The sequence below is a fragment of the Schistocerca nitens genome, chromosome 3 (genome assembly GCF_023898315.1).
Source record: "Schistocerca nitens isolate TAMUIC-IGC-003100 chromosome 3, iqSchNite1.1, whole genome shotgun sequence".
Taxonomy (NCBI): domain Eukaryota; kingdom Metazoa; phylum Arthropoda; class Insecta; order Orthoptera; family Acrididae; genus Schistocerca; species Schistocerca nitens.
In genome coordinates, this window is record NC_064616.1 from 794,065,903 (window position 1) to 794,081,556 (window position 15,654).

General features: G+C 40.3%; 1 protein-coding gene and 1 long non-coding RNA gene across 2 annotated transcripts in view; both read right to left on the reverse strand.

Annotated features, from left to right (window-relative positions):
• LOC126248812 (uncharacterized) overlaps positions 1-5,008 on the reverse strand; it is a 98,517-nt gene extending 93,509 nt beyond the window's left edge. Inside the window, exon 1 of the long non-coding RNA XR_007545542.1 lies at positions 4,882-5,008. This is a non-coding gene — a long non-coding RNA (uncharacterized LOC126248812). The remainder of the gene's footprint in view (positions 1-4,881) is intronic.
• Positions 1-15,654, reverse strand: part of LOC126248811 (ras-related protein Rab-3) — an 831,249-nt gene that overhangs the window by 594,537 nt on the left and 221,058 nt on the right. The gene's annotated exons all lie outside the window — the stretch shown is intronic.

Sequence of the window (15,654 nt, forward strand, 5' to 3'; positions counted from 1 at the left end):
CCTGCTTGCTCCTGTCAACAGCAGATGGCTACACCGTAAAAGCTCAGTCTTTGTACCACGATTTCGTACTGCTACCAATCGATTGTTGCGCGGTTAAAAAACGCAACAGATTCGTAAATTAATTATTTTCCACGTCTAGCATGTTGAAAAATTCGAAAATGTTTCCAAAATACGGAGGCAGTGTAAAAAGCGCTATGTTTGCTCCGAGTAGCCAGGACCTGCTTGAGGCTGTTACAAGAAAAAACGCTATGAGACTCAAATCAATGAATGTGATGTCACAATATTACAAACATAAGTCTGCAATGTAAAGGGAATCACGAGTTAATTGCACATATTCACATATTCGCCAAAATAGTGTCGAAAATTCCAAGGTATAAACCCCAGTGCTAGATTTCCACTGCTAATAGCAGATGGCATTTGAGAATGTAGGCATAATAATCTTATGTCGTAAAACCAGGCTTATAACTGCAGACAAACACGTGTTAGCTAATACACTAAGATAAATAAGCAAATAGACAGACTGGAAGTAACTAATTAGGGCTACCCTTGATGTAAGTCACAAAACACCCTCAGATTAAATACTTCGGCATTTCAATTGTTATCAAGCACCATTTTAGGAGGGACAAAGACAATGCACTGTGTTACTCACTAGAAAAATTACACACACTGCCAACTGTTGCTGTTAGTAGATGTGACACAGGCCTACTGAAGGCTATGTACAATAAAAACAGTTTGCAGTCAGAGATACGCTTGTAAAACACAGCAAAGTAGTAAATTAATTATTTCTCACATCTAAGATGTTGAGAAATTCTAAAATGTCTGAAAACTACACAGTCAGCGCAAAACGTACAATGCTTACACCAAGTATCCAGGACCTAGTTGAATAACACACGAAAAAACAGAGTAAGGGTCAATTTAATTAATATAGTGTCAAAATGTTGCAAAAATACGTCTACAATGTAAAATAAAGTGCGAGTTAATTTCCAGTTGGCATTTTAGAAGTTAGGCCTAATAATCTGATGTCATCAAACTAACTTGACCTGGCTTATAACTGCAGAAAAGTACGTATTAGCTTAAACAGTACTCTAAGCAGGCAAACAGACAGACTGAATGTAACTAATTAGACCAACTCTTGATGTAAGTCGCAACACATCCTCAAAGTAAATATTTTTTATTTATTTATTTATTTATTGTTCCGTGGGACCAAATTAAGGAGAAGTCTCCATGGTCATGGAACGAGTCAATACATGAAATTATAACACGGTAGTAGAAACAGATAAAATAAAATATAAGAAACATATTCAGGCGACAAGTCATAAGTTTAAATAAAGAAAATCAACAATGTAACACTGGAATTTGCTTAATTTTTCAGCTCTTCCAGGAGTTCCTCGACAGTATAGAAGGAGTGAGCCATGAGGAAATTCTTCAGTTTAGACTTAAAAGTGTTTGGGCTACTGCTAAGATTTTTGAGATCTTGTGGTAGCTTATAGAAAATTGATGCAGCAGAATACTGCACTTCCTTCTGCACAAGAGTCAAGGAAGTGCATTCCACATGCAGATTTGATTCCTGCTTAGTATTAACTGAGTGAAAGCTGCTAACTCTTGGGAATAAGCTAACGTTGCTAACAACAAACGACAATAAAGAAAATATATACTGTGAGGGCAATGACATAATTCCCAGACTGTTGAATAGGCGTCGACAAGAGGTTCTCGAACTTACACCACATATAGCTCGAACAGCCCGTTTTTGAGCCAAAAATACCCTTTTTGAATCAGAAGAATTACCCCAAAAAATAATACCATACGACATAAGAGTATGAAAATATACGAAGTAGACTAGTTTTCGTGTTGAACTGTCACTTATTTCAGATACTGTTCTAATGGTAAATAAAGCAGCATTTAGTTTCTCAACAAGATCCTGAACATGGGCTTTCCACAACAGCTTACTATCTATCCGAACGCCTAGGAACTTGAACTGTTCCGTCTCGCTTATAATATGTTTATTCTGTCTGATCAAAATATCGGTTCTTGTTGAATTGTGAGTTAGAAACTGTAAAAACTGAGTCTTACTGTGATTTAGCATCAAATTATTTTCCACAAGCCATGAACTTATTTCATGAACTACATTATTTGATACTGTTTCAATATTACATACAAGATCCTTCACTACCAGGCTGGTGTCATCAGCAAACAGAAATATTTTCGAATCACCTGTAATTCTAGAAGGCATATCATTTATATAAATAAGAAACAACAGTGGCCCCAGAACCGACCCTTGGGGAACGCCCCACCTAACAGTGCCCCATTGGGACTGAACATCACTACCACTCTCAATATTGCGGAGAATTACCTCCTGCTTTCTGTTCTTAAAGTAAGAGGCGAACCAACTGTAAGTTACTCCCCTTACTCCATAATGGTCCAACTTCTGCAGTAATATTTTGTGGTTAACACAGTCAAAAGGCTTCGTTAAATCAAAGAAAACACCTAGCGTTCGCAACCTTTTATTTAATCCGTCCAAAACCTCACAGAGAAAAGAGAATATAGCATTTTCAGTTGTTAAACCATTTCTAAAACCAAACTATACATTTGACAACAAATTATGTGAATTTAAATGCTCCAGTAACCTTGTATATAGAACCTTCTCGATAACTTTAGCAACTTGGCATAGAAATAGGTCTAAAATTGTTAACATTATCCCTGTCTCCCTTTTATAAAATGACTTCACTACCGAGTACTTTAATCGGTCAGGAAACCGACCACTCCTAAAGGAAAAGTTACAGATATGGCTAAGTACTGGGCTAACATATATAGAACAATACTTCAGTATTCTACTAGATACCCCGTCATATCCATGAGAGTTCTTGGTATTTAGTGATTTAATTATTAACTCAATCTCCCTCTTGTCAGTATCATGGAGGAGCATTTCAGGTAACAGTCTCGGAACAGTTTTTTCTAAGAGCGCTATATGATTCCCTGTTGGGACTAGGTTTCTGTTTAGTTCACCTGCTATATTCAGAAAGTGATTATTAAATACTGTACATATATACGACTTATCAGTAACATGGACATTCCCATTACGGACTGATTCTATACCCTCGACCTGTCTCTGCAGACCAGCCACTTCCTTTACGACTGACCATATGGTTTTAATTTTATCCTGAGACTTAGCTATTCTATCTGCATACCACATACTTTTTGCCTTCCTAATAACATTTTTAAGCACCTTACAATACTGTTTGGAATGGGCTGCTGCATTTAGATTTTGACTGTTTCTAACGTTTTGATATAATTGCTACTTTGTTCTAAAAGATATTCTTATCCCCCTAGTCAGCCACCCGGGCTGCCTGTTTGTGCTAGTACCCTGTTTTAAACGTTCTAACGGAAAGCAACTTTCAAACAGCACGAGAAAAGTCTTGAGGAAAGCATTACATTTATCGTCTACTGTATCAGCACTATAAACATCTTGCCACTCTTGTTCCTTGATAAGGTTTACAAATGTCTCTACAGCAACTGGATCAGCTTTCCTAAACAGTTGATAACTATATTTAATATGTGTTGCAGTACAAAAATCTTTCAGAGTTAAAATTTGTGCATCATGATCTGAAAGGCCATTCACCTTTTTTCTAACAGAATGCCCTTCTAGTAATGAGGAATGAACAAAAGTGTTGTCTATGGTTGTTCTACTGTTCCCTTGCACTCTCGTTGGAAAGAATACGGTTTGCATAAGATTATATGAATTTAGGAGGTCTACCAGCATCCTTTTCCTTGCACAATCACTTATAAAATTAATACTGAAGTCACCACATATAACTAACTTTTTGTATTTCCTATAAAGTGAACCAAAAACCCCCTCTAGCTTTAGCAAAAATGTTGTGAAATCGGAGTCTGGGGATCTATAAATAACAACAATTAGAAGCTTAGCTCCACTAAATTTAACCACACCTGCACAACATTCAAACACCTTTTCAGTGCAGTGCTTTGAAACATCAATTGACTCAAATGGGATGCCGTTTTCCACATACATGGCTACTCCCCCACACCGCAAAGAGCTCCTAGAAAAGCTGCCAGCCAACCTGTATCCTGGTAAGGGAAGCATTTAAATTCTTCTCAGACACCAAGGGACAGAGATAATGCATGACGTTACTCAGTGAAGGAGACATAATCAATTATAGTAATTGAAAATTACTGCTATTATTACTAATGACGCAGGCCTAGTGAATACTGTGTAAATAACTGCGCTTGAAATCAAGAGGACCTTTAAAAGCTTCATAAACTATATTATTCCTCACAACATTTTAAAAATACGTTAGCAACATGAAAAGTCAGATGTTCATATTGCAGCGTCATCCAAACACATAATGTATGTATTCAATCTGTTCAGCTGCGTTTCTGGAAACTGTGGATTACCGATACCTGCAACCAACTACATCAGCAAAAACAAACGCACAATTGTCTTATTAGACAAGGCAGGAATTAGATGCTGTTGTTACCAAATATTACTTCTGCAGAAGGACATAGACTGCTTATAAACACAAGACCCAAGACGGCATCAGTGAGAGATGTGACATTTCCAAAGACTGTTTTGGAGTTGATGTCTAGGAAAATGAATAAAACTACTTCCATATATTCTGAGATGCTTTGCAAACTCAAATTAAATAGTGCCACATCTGAGTTGGGTGTATAACTCATTAAAATTTGTGTTTATAGTAATATAAGCAAAACCGCTACGAACATTCAAATTTGTACGCCTTGCTAGCACAATGCTTCGTCAAAATACGCCGAATGCCTAACGCAAGACATTGTACGAGCGTCCTCCATTGCAAAAAATGCTAAATAAATGACGCAATACGTATTAAAGTGATGTTATTCTCTATAACTTACAGATATGGAGATGCAGATGTGGAAGTTTTTGTGTTCTACAATTTAGTGGGTCACAACCGGAAACGAAGTTAGTGATGCTATCAAATGGTTCAAATGGCTCTGATCACTATGGGACTTAACATCTGAGGTCATCAGTCCTCTAGACTTAGAACTACTTAAACCTAACTAACCTGAGGACATCACACACATCCATCCCCCAAGCAGGATTCGGGCCTGTGACCGTAGCAGCAGCACGGTTCTGGACTGAAGCGTCTGGAACCGCTCGGCCACAACAGCCGGTAGAGATGCTATCAACCGATGATGATGCCTCAGCTGAAATAAACGCTTAATATCAAATCCTCAACCATATCATTCCTGTTCAGACCTCCAATAAAATATACTTAAGCAAAACGGCTCTAAATGTAACTAGATATGGTACCTCAACATTGCAGTGTGACACAATGGTAACGCCGGTTTGCAGAGGAGAAGATATCGACGTTGTAATACACAGAAAACCGAGACAAAATAATATGATTACAGCAGCAATAGTGGTGAGGAATTACCAACAACGCCGAAGTTACGTAATTATATTCCGTAGCAGAGCAGTTGGAAATCAAGATACAAGTCGTGGTGCACATGCTCCGCCTGCACCTGTACGTAGCTGAGTGTTTGCAATGAATATTTGGTAATGTAACTAGTATGACATCACAAGTTCGGTGCGGGGCCCATATTTCTCTTAGGCTGTCACAGATCACTAGCTACAACTATAGTATTGTCACTGTGCTTGTTCTGTAATCGTATAATCATACAATAGCTTGTGTTTCTGCCTAGTTATGCGCAAAACATTAAAATTGTTTATGCTGAGGGCCAACTGAGAAATTCCTACATCAAGTGTCGGTACTCCACAGGCCTTCTGTAGCTCGTTGCAAATTTACAGCATTGCGACTTTTCTACATATAAAGCATCATCTGTGACTGACGATTAAATGTGGAGTAGCGCTACAGTTGTCATTGTGTTGGGGGATTCTGCGAATATGTTTTAAACATTGTTTTCAACAAAAAACAGTGGCCCACTGTGTGACTGCGAGTTGTACTAACCACTACAGACAATGAAAAAAGTTAGGAATTAAGTTTCATATATGAGGGTTATTCGGAAAGTAAGGAACGATCGGTCACGAAATGGAAACTACAGTGAAAATCCGAGACGTTTTGCACAGGTGTGTTGGGCAGTGTCTCTAGTATGCCCGTCTACCCGTCGATCGCATTACGTCGTTCTTTTTTGTTCTGAGCACACCTGGAGCACATAAAGATTCCTAGAACAATAGTGTCTCCCGCCAAGTACAAGAGCCTGGTGAGAAATTTCGCCTGAAACTATGCAGCCAACATTACATAACTGTCGTGCGTTTTCTTCTTCAAGACAATTCTCAGCCGCATTCTGCTGGGGAAATGAAGATGCTCCTGCGTCGTTTTAAATTGGAAATGTTTGATTACCCACAATGTCTCCCTCTGAGTTTCATCTCTGCTCACATGAACCGCTGGCTATGAAGACAACATTTTGGCACAGACAACGAGCTGTAGACCAGCATAGAGAATTGGCGGAAAGCACTGGCCGCTGCCTTCTATAATGAGGTTATTGGAAAGTTGGTACAGCGCTATGACAAACGTCTAAGTCAGATCGGCGACTATGGAGATAAGAAGCTGGAAGTTGTAGCTAACTGTTGCAAATAAAACAGTTTTGATTTCCACTGTGGTTTCCATTTCGTGACCTGTCGTTCCTTACTTTCCGAATAGCCCTCGTATATCCTGGGAACAATGGTTCAAATGGTTCTAATGGCTCTGAGCACTATGGGACTTAACATCGTAGGTCATCAGTCCCCTAGAACTTAGAACTACTTAAACCTAACTAACCTAAGGACATCACACACATCATGCGCGAGGCAGGATTCGAACCTGCGACCGTAGCGGTCGCGCGGTTCCAAACTGTAGCGTCTAGAACCGCTCGGCCTGGGAACAATGACTTGAAACAAAAATTTATAAATACTTGTAAATGTGCCGATACATTTGCAGTTGCTAATACTCGAGTGTGCTCAATACATTTTGCTGATTCCGATTATGAAAGGAATTTGAAATGTGAACTGTAGAATTTTCCTCCGAAACTTAAGCTGTAGCTCCATATCTGCCATCCACCAAAGTTGATTTACGCGGTAGTTATGAGGCTAAAAATGAGAGAAAAATTCGGACACAAAAACAAAAGTCACCACTGTAAAGAAGTAGAAGGGATTTTTTAAGGTAAATAAATTATCAACTCACGAAGAAACTGCTAGTAGAGAAAACTATGGAAACACAGAATTCTGTAAACGTGACAATGTGCGTTTGTGCCAACAATTTGAAATTACGGGTGAAGAAATATACACTGATGGAAAAAAATCTCAACACTAAGAAGAAGCTGTGCAACATAAACGAAAGTTGGTAGGCGTGTTTCTACAACTGAAACATGATGTCAGTTAAAAGATCATGTAATAGAGCTATGAGAAAGTGGATGTTCCTTCTACGACATTGCAGAATGACGTGGCAGGAATGTAGCCACGGTACATGACTGCTGGCAGCAGTGGTCACGAGAATTTACATCTACATCTACGTGATTACTCTGCTATTCACAATAAAGTGCCTGGCAGAGGGTTCAATGAACCACCTTCAAGCTTTCTCTCTACCGTTCCACTCTCGAACGGCACGCGGGAAAAACGAGCACTTAAATTTTTCTCTGCGAGCCCTGATTTCTCTTATTTTATCGTGATGATCATTTCTCCCTATGTAGGTGGGTGCCAACAGAATGTTTTCGCAATCAGAGGAGAAAACTGGTGATTGAAATTTCATGAGAATATCCCGTCGCAACGAAAAACGCCTTTGTTTTAATGATTACCACTCCAATTCACGTATCACGTCTGTGACACTATCTCCTCTATTTCGCGATAATACAAAACGAGCTGTCCTTCTTTGTACTTTTTCGATGTCATCCGTCAGTCCCACCTGATGCGGATCTCACACCGCACAGCAATACTCCAGAATAGGGCGGACAAGCGTGGTGTAAGCAGTCTCTTTAGTAGACCTGTTGCACCTTCTAAGTGTTCTGCCAATGAATCGCAGTCTTTGGTTAGCTTTACCCACAATATTATCTATGTGATCGTTCCAATTTAGGTTACTTGTAACTGTAATCCCTAAGTACTTAGTTGAATTTACAGCCTTCAGATTTGAATGACTTATCGCGTAATCGAAATTTAGCTGATTTCTTTTAGTACTCATGTGAATGACTTCATACTTTTCTTTATTCAGGGTCAGTTGACACTTTTCACACCATACAGATATTTTGCAATTCGTTTTGATCATTTGATGACTTTACAAGACGCTAAATGACAGCATCATCTGCAAACAATCTAAGACGGCACCTCAGATTGCCTCCTATGTCGTTAATATAGATCAGGACCAATATAGGGCCTATAACACTTCCTTGGGGGACGCCGGATATTACTTCTGTTTTACTCGATGACTTTCCGTCTATTACTACGAACTGTGACCTTTCTGACAGGAAATCACGAATCCAGTCACACAACTGAGGCGATACTCTGTGGGCACGCAGTTTGGTTAGAAGACGCTTGTGAGGAATGGTGTCGAAAGCCTTCTGGAAATCTAAAAATATGGAATCAATTGGACATCCCCTGTCGATAGCACTCACTACTCCATGAGTGTAAAGTGCCAGTTGTGCTTCACAAGAACGATATTTTCTGAAACCGTGCTGACTATGTGTCAATAAATCGTTTTCTTCGAGGTACTTCATAATGTTCGAATACAGTATATGTTCTGAAATCCTAGTGCAAATCGACGTTAGTGATATAGGCCTGTAATTCAGCGGATTACTCCTACTTCCCTTGTTGGGTATTGGTGTGACTCGGGCAATTTTCCAGTCTTTAGGTACGGATCTTTCTGTGAGCGAGTGGTTGTACATAATTGCTAAATATGGAGCTATTTTATCAGCACACTCTGAGAGGAACCTGACTGGTATACAATCTGGACCGGAGACCTTGCCTTTATTAAGTGTAGCAAGAAGACCGGTCTCCGGACGGACACGAGGCACTACCGAGAGGCAAGACCATCGTGTATGGCATATGGCTCTGGCGCATCCTATTCCATCTTCAATGCAAACTGAGCAGCAGTTGGCGCCACAGTGGCACAAAGAACTGTTGCAAATCGGTTACTTCAAGGAGAGTTCCGAGACAGAAGCCCTGTAACGGGCGTTTCACTGACACCAAACCACTGCCATTTGTGACTTCAGTGGTGTGAAGCAAGACCTCATTGGAGGGCACAGTGGAGGCCTGATGTGTTTCGTGATTAAACCTGGTTCTGCCACGGTGCCAGTAATAGCTGTGTGTCGGGTAGATGGAGGGCAGTTGAGGGCCTGCCACTAACCTGTCTGCGTGCTGGACACACTGCAACTACGATTTCGTTTGACAGTAGCAGCACTCTCGTCCTTATCACACGCATCCTGACTGCAAATTTGTACGGCAGTTTGGTGATTCTACCTGCTGTGCTGCCTATCATGAACAGCATTCCAGGATAATCGAACGCGCGCCTCAGGCATGGGTGTCTGTGTGTGTGTGTTGTTCTTACAAGGGAACCTCCCCATCGCACCCCCCTCAGATTTAGTTATAAGTTGGCACAGTGGATAGACCTTGAAAAACTGAACACAGATCAATCGAGAAAACAGGAAGAAGTTGTGTGGAACTATGAAAAAAAATAAGCAAAATATACAAACTGAGTAGTCTATGTGCAATATAGGCAACATCAAGGACAGTGTGAGCTCAGGAGCACCGTGGTCCCGTGGTTAGCGTGAGCAGCTCCGGAACGACAGGTCCTTGATTCAAGTCTTCCCTCGAGTGAAGAGTTTACTTTCTTTATTTTCGCAAAGTTATGATCTGTCCGTTCGTTCATTGACGTCTCTGTTCACTGTAATAAGTTTAGTGTCTGTGTTTTGCGACCGCACCGCAAAACCGTGCGATTAGTAGACGAAAGGACGTGCCTCTCCAATGGGAACCGAAAACATTTGATCGCAAGGTCATAGGTCAACCGATTCCTCCACAGGAAAACACGTCTGATATATTCTATACGACACTGGTGACGGCATGTGCGTCACATGACAGGAATATGTTGTCGACCCAGCTAACTTGTACACTTGGCGAATGGGTAAAAAGATTCTTCTACCTTGCCCGATTTAGGTTTTCTTGTGGGTGTGATAATCACATAAGAGTTTGTCACATAAACTGAAAACAAAAAATTAAACTTTACACTCGAGGGAAGGCTTGAACCAAGGACCTCACGGTCTACAGCTACTCACGCTAACCACGGGACTACGGCGCTCCTGAACTCACATTGTCTTTGATGTTGCCTATCTTGCGCATGGACTACTCAGATTGTATATTTTGCCCGGAGCCGGACGACCGCTACGGCCGCAGGTTCGAATCCTGCCTCGGGCATGGATGTGTGTGATGTCCTTAGGTTAGTTAGGTTTAAGTAGTTCTAAGTTCTAGGGGACTGATGACCTCAGAAGTTAAGTCCCATAGTGTTCAGAGCCATTTGAATTTGCTTTTTTTTTTTTTTTTTTTTCATAGTTCAACACAACTTCTTCCTGTTTTCTCGATTGATCTGTGTTCAGTTTTTCAAGGCCTGTCCACTGTGCCAAATTATAACTAAATCTGAGGGGGGTGCAATGGGGAGGTTCCCTTGTTAGCATGAGTTAGTTTAAGTAGTGTGTAAGTCTAGGGACCGTTGACCTCAGCAGTTTGGTCCATTAAGAATTCACACACATTTGAACATTTGGTAATCGAACACTCTCTGTAGAGTGTCGACATGCTCGATTAACAGCACATATGGGACATCTTCGGAAGACAACTTCAGCTTCATCCATAACCATCATTAGCCGTTCCTGCAGTGACAGACCAAGTGCAGCAAGCGTGGAAATCCATCCCACAAATTAACGTCTGGCACTTGTACAACACAATGATTGCACGTTTGCATGCTTGCATTTAACATCCTGGCCGTTATACCGCTTATTAATGTACCGCCATTTCACATTTCCAATGGATTATCTCACACTTACATTAACCTGTGATCTTTCAATGTTAAATCACTTAAATATGTTACCTAGACGAATGTATTCCCGAAATTTCATTATTCTACATAATTTTCTTTTTGTTGGGATTTTTTTTCCATCAATGTACAATACAGGTTAAGAGGATCGTCTCTCTCGGTGTAATACTGAGTTAAGGCATTTAAAATACAGCATTTTCAATTATTTGTCGAGTATTCATTGTTTGAATGTCAACAAAATGTGGTTATGTAAATACTGAAAACTAACAGGTCAACTTAACGTATATCTTATAAAGAGTTATGTGTTTTTATAAAGGAAAATTTGTTTTGTTTATTTAAAAAAACAAACCAGTTAGTAATAGCAACGCACTATACCACAAAAATCCTGATTGTATTCAAAATTGTGTACGAGTTAAACATGTGTGCTCGGTGTGCCTATAAGCTTCTATGCAATGCGATAAGGCTTGTGCGTCAGTGCTTTATAGCTACCATGTATTCTAGTAACCGTGGTTTCTTCCACGCTTGGGGGCAAAAGATTCTTCTCGGAAGCTAAGGTTACCTATTTCATATGCCAATAAATCAAAACCTTCTTGAACTGCGTTCTTCTGATTTTTGGGGTTTGTGCTGTGGTCCAAACAAATGGAAGTCAGTACAGGCGTTTTTGTTCTGTTGGCTGATTTTCGTAGATTCAAAATTACTACAGGTTTTTGAAAGCTCACCGGGGCATATCTTGCTATCTCATTTATTGACCACTTCTCGCTTGTCTGTCAGTTCGCTTTGTTTCATTGCGTTCAGATTTTGTAGATCAGCAAGAATTTCGTCTCGTACGAGTCTGATATGCAGCTCTATGTTTCAGCAGTAAGTTTTTGATATAGTTATTTATATGTGGTGAGTCCATCCCATCTGTCACTCGCCCTATTCCACGATACAAACGCAACCAGCACCTGCTTTGCAATTCATCTAAATTTGTGACAGCAATACACCACATTCTCCTCTCTACAACAATATTTACTACTGTCAGGTCAGGCAGTTTATAGTCAGTTTCTTTTTGTAACTGACAAAAAAATCGGTCTACCTTTCTTAATTTTTTCTTTAGCAAAAGTGATCAACGACACTGTAATAACATTGTAGCCACTATATATATATATATATATATATATATATATATATATATATATATATATATATATATATATATATATATAGTGGCTACAATGTTATTACAGTGTCGTTGATCACTTTACAGTAGTAAATATTGTTGTAGAGAGGAGAATGTGGTGTATAATCGTCATACACTGGAGGAGCTACACACAACACTGAAAACTCGCACTGAAAATTCTGTTGTTGTTATATATATATTCACCGAATAAAAAAGCTCTTATCAGCTTGTTTCCATCAGATCCAACATATTTCCGTTCCGGCTGGATTGCCTGGCATTAAGAAATCTTTTTCTCCTGCACTATCGTGGAGCGTGATAAAAGTAGTTGTGGATAGTTACTATATTTTATTAGACACCTTTCTTTGTTTTAGACTGTTGTGTAGTGTGTTTTAGTAATGACGTTCTCAGCTTTATACAAAACAAAAAGCTCAGAATTGTGGCTGTCATACAGTAGTAATTTATGTAGTTAACTGGTTTCAGCGTGCAAGACCGTCATCATGCTGCAACCGACTGTCGCTATCCAAGAAGATCAAGTACTGATGATGAACATTGGAAAGGTATTACACATGGAGAGCTACGTTAAGAGGCAGATTAAACGTCATCTCTGATAGTGTACCAGAATTACACTATTAGAAACGTTTGCTAAATGCACAATCGCTAGTACTGACTGCTTCAGGCGCTTTCCATATTTTTACAGACCCAATTGAAGTAGAAATATCAGATTTATGGTTCTGTTCCCTGTAATAAATCTGTTATACGATGTGAGCAAAATAAAATTAACCCGCAAAATATTTGCATTAAGATTGACGCGAGATTGACCGTTCTCAACGAAAATCACAGAAGACGCTGGAAGTGGCCACCGTTGACGTCAGTGCAGCCAAGTGCTCGATTTATCAAACTGCAGAGACAAATTTGCTGAGGGATAACAACAACAGAATTTTCAGTGGGAGTTTTCAGTGTTGTGTGTAGCTCCTCCAGTGTATGACGATTATACGATTATCTGAGTACACCTCACCAATTTACCCACGGGGAAATTCACAGCGGGACAGATCCGGCTATTGAAGTTTCCAGGAGTTTACAGTGCCTCTGCTGATTGTCCTTACCTCACCGAACACCTCACTTACTTGTGACAGGATTGTCAAGGCGATATGTGATGTTGCTCCGTCTTGCTGGAAACGTCCATACGGCCCATCATCTGTGAGTTGATTCACATATCGCTTAATCAGCTTCTGGACATACTCATTAGCTTTAACATTTTGATGAAATAATCGTGTCACGATGCGGGCGCAGGACATTATGCAGCAAACACCAGTATTGAGGTTATGCAACGGAAATTATGCTGATGGAAATTTTCTGGTGCATAATGGCAAATGATCTGTGAGTTCGCATACCCTGACAGCTAAACTATGCTTCATCTAAAGAAATGAAAAACTGAGGATCCAGAAGTCCCGGTTCCATTTTACCCAGAAACCACTGGCAGAATTCATCAGTTCGTCTGTACGCTTTACCTCATTCACAATTGTAAATTTACAAGAATATACATGCAGATACTGTCTGATAATGTTTCGACACGATCATCTCTTAATTGTCACTTGCACAGATAAACGACTTTGAGATTTCGTTGTACTTTGTTCCACGCTTTACTTCACTCGGGCAATGTTTTCTGGTATTCGAATTATTTCCGGATAGGTGCAGTTGTTATTCGCTACGGAGCTCGTTTTGCACCTATTTGCCAAAAAGTTTTACATTGCAGATTTTGCTGCAAGTTTAGCCAAAACACTTCTAGTTTTAAACTCTTACAGAAACAGTTCCGCACGCGTTTTCCGTGTATTGTGCTTTACACAATCTGCGACAATGAACACATGCTGTTTCATCTCGAGTACCATTTTGTGTTCCATTCAACTGGTCACTAAGCACTAAGCTTGTCTTATTGGCTCAGGCGAAAGGGCACAGCCAAGTACTCGGGGCAGAGCATGCGGGAAATGTGCATGAGGCAGAACACGATCGGTGCTTCGTAATACTGGTTTGCAACATTTTCTGTTATGGACAAGTTCTGTTCATTAATAAGTGGCAGTTACATGTCAGTCATAAATATCTTCCTGACAACTTTCATTTTTCCTACCGTGTATCTGACATGAACTTCAATAAATTATATATTTCAGCTAATTGAAAAGAACAGTTCGGAATAACTTGATAGTTGTCTATTGTTTTATGGGGCTGTGACGGCATTCACTTAGGTTTTCAAGTACTCTTTCACTGTCCTGCTAGTCACTCACTTGGCAACATGACTTTGCCTCGTTCGACTACACTTTGTGTTGTAACTCTGCGGTTAACAGCCTTTTGTTCCGCATGGTGGAGCAGTGGACACGACACTGGATTTCCATTTGTAAAGAAGGAGCTTCAGATCCTTGTCAGGATACCCAGACTGAGGTTTTATACGGTTTCCCTAAATCACTTAAGGTAAATGCCGCTATGGTTTCTTAGGGAAAGACAGATTTAACTGTCCACCCTTCCCCAATATGGGCTTGTGTTCCGTTTCTAATTACCTTGTCATCGAAGGGGCTAAGAAACCTAATCTTCGTTCGTTCCTTCAAGTCCTCTTAACTTTTCTTCAAAATAAAAAACACAACACGTGCTGTCGATATTCCCGCTGTTTTGCCGATTTTTTAGTGTAATATAGAGGCAAAGATTTTGGATTTCTCTATCCTACTCTGCGCCGGTAGCACACAATTTATGATCACTCGCACGGGCGGTAAGGCAGAGACCGGTGGGACCGAGAGGCGGTTCCTGAGGTCGTTGAGGGCGGAGTCACGAGCTGAATGGCTAACCAGATCGTAGCAAAATCGTCTTGAGCATATACAACAGTCCACGGAGCAATCCAGATCACAAATGTATAACACGCAATGTCAAAACTCTACTGTTGGATGACGCGTAACTAAAGGCTTCAAATACTAGAACGAGACTGACTGGCAAGTGCTGGGCCGGGGTATTTACAGCAGTCTTACGTCAGCTTCGCACAGGCACAAACTGCGACTTCAGTATGTTTCTCTCACCAGTTACACTCAGGCTGGCGAGGAATCCGAAACACTATCTGGTACTAAGAAGATAATTATGGGTAAGACATTAAATAATGTACGATAACTGTGTATCGAACGACTGAAGACCATCGGCCCCAAATCCCAAGCTCAAAAATGGTTCAAATGGCTCTGAGCACTATGGGACTTAACTGCTGAGAACTACTTAAACCTAACTAACCTAAGGACATCACTCACATCCATGCCCGAGGCAGGATTCGAATCTGCGACCGTAGCGAATCCCAAGTCACAACACAGTTGTGTACAGTGGTGTAACATCTATATAAAATAGTTACGAAATCCAGAGAGACATTCATATCATCAGCATCAAGTGCAAACATTGTTCCCTGAGCCTCAAAAGAAGTAAACTAATGAGCCTAAAAGTTATGAGCACTTGCTTAATAGCTTGCTGGTCCACCGTTGG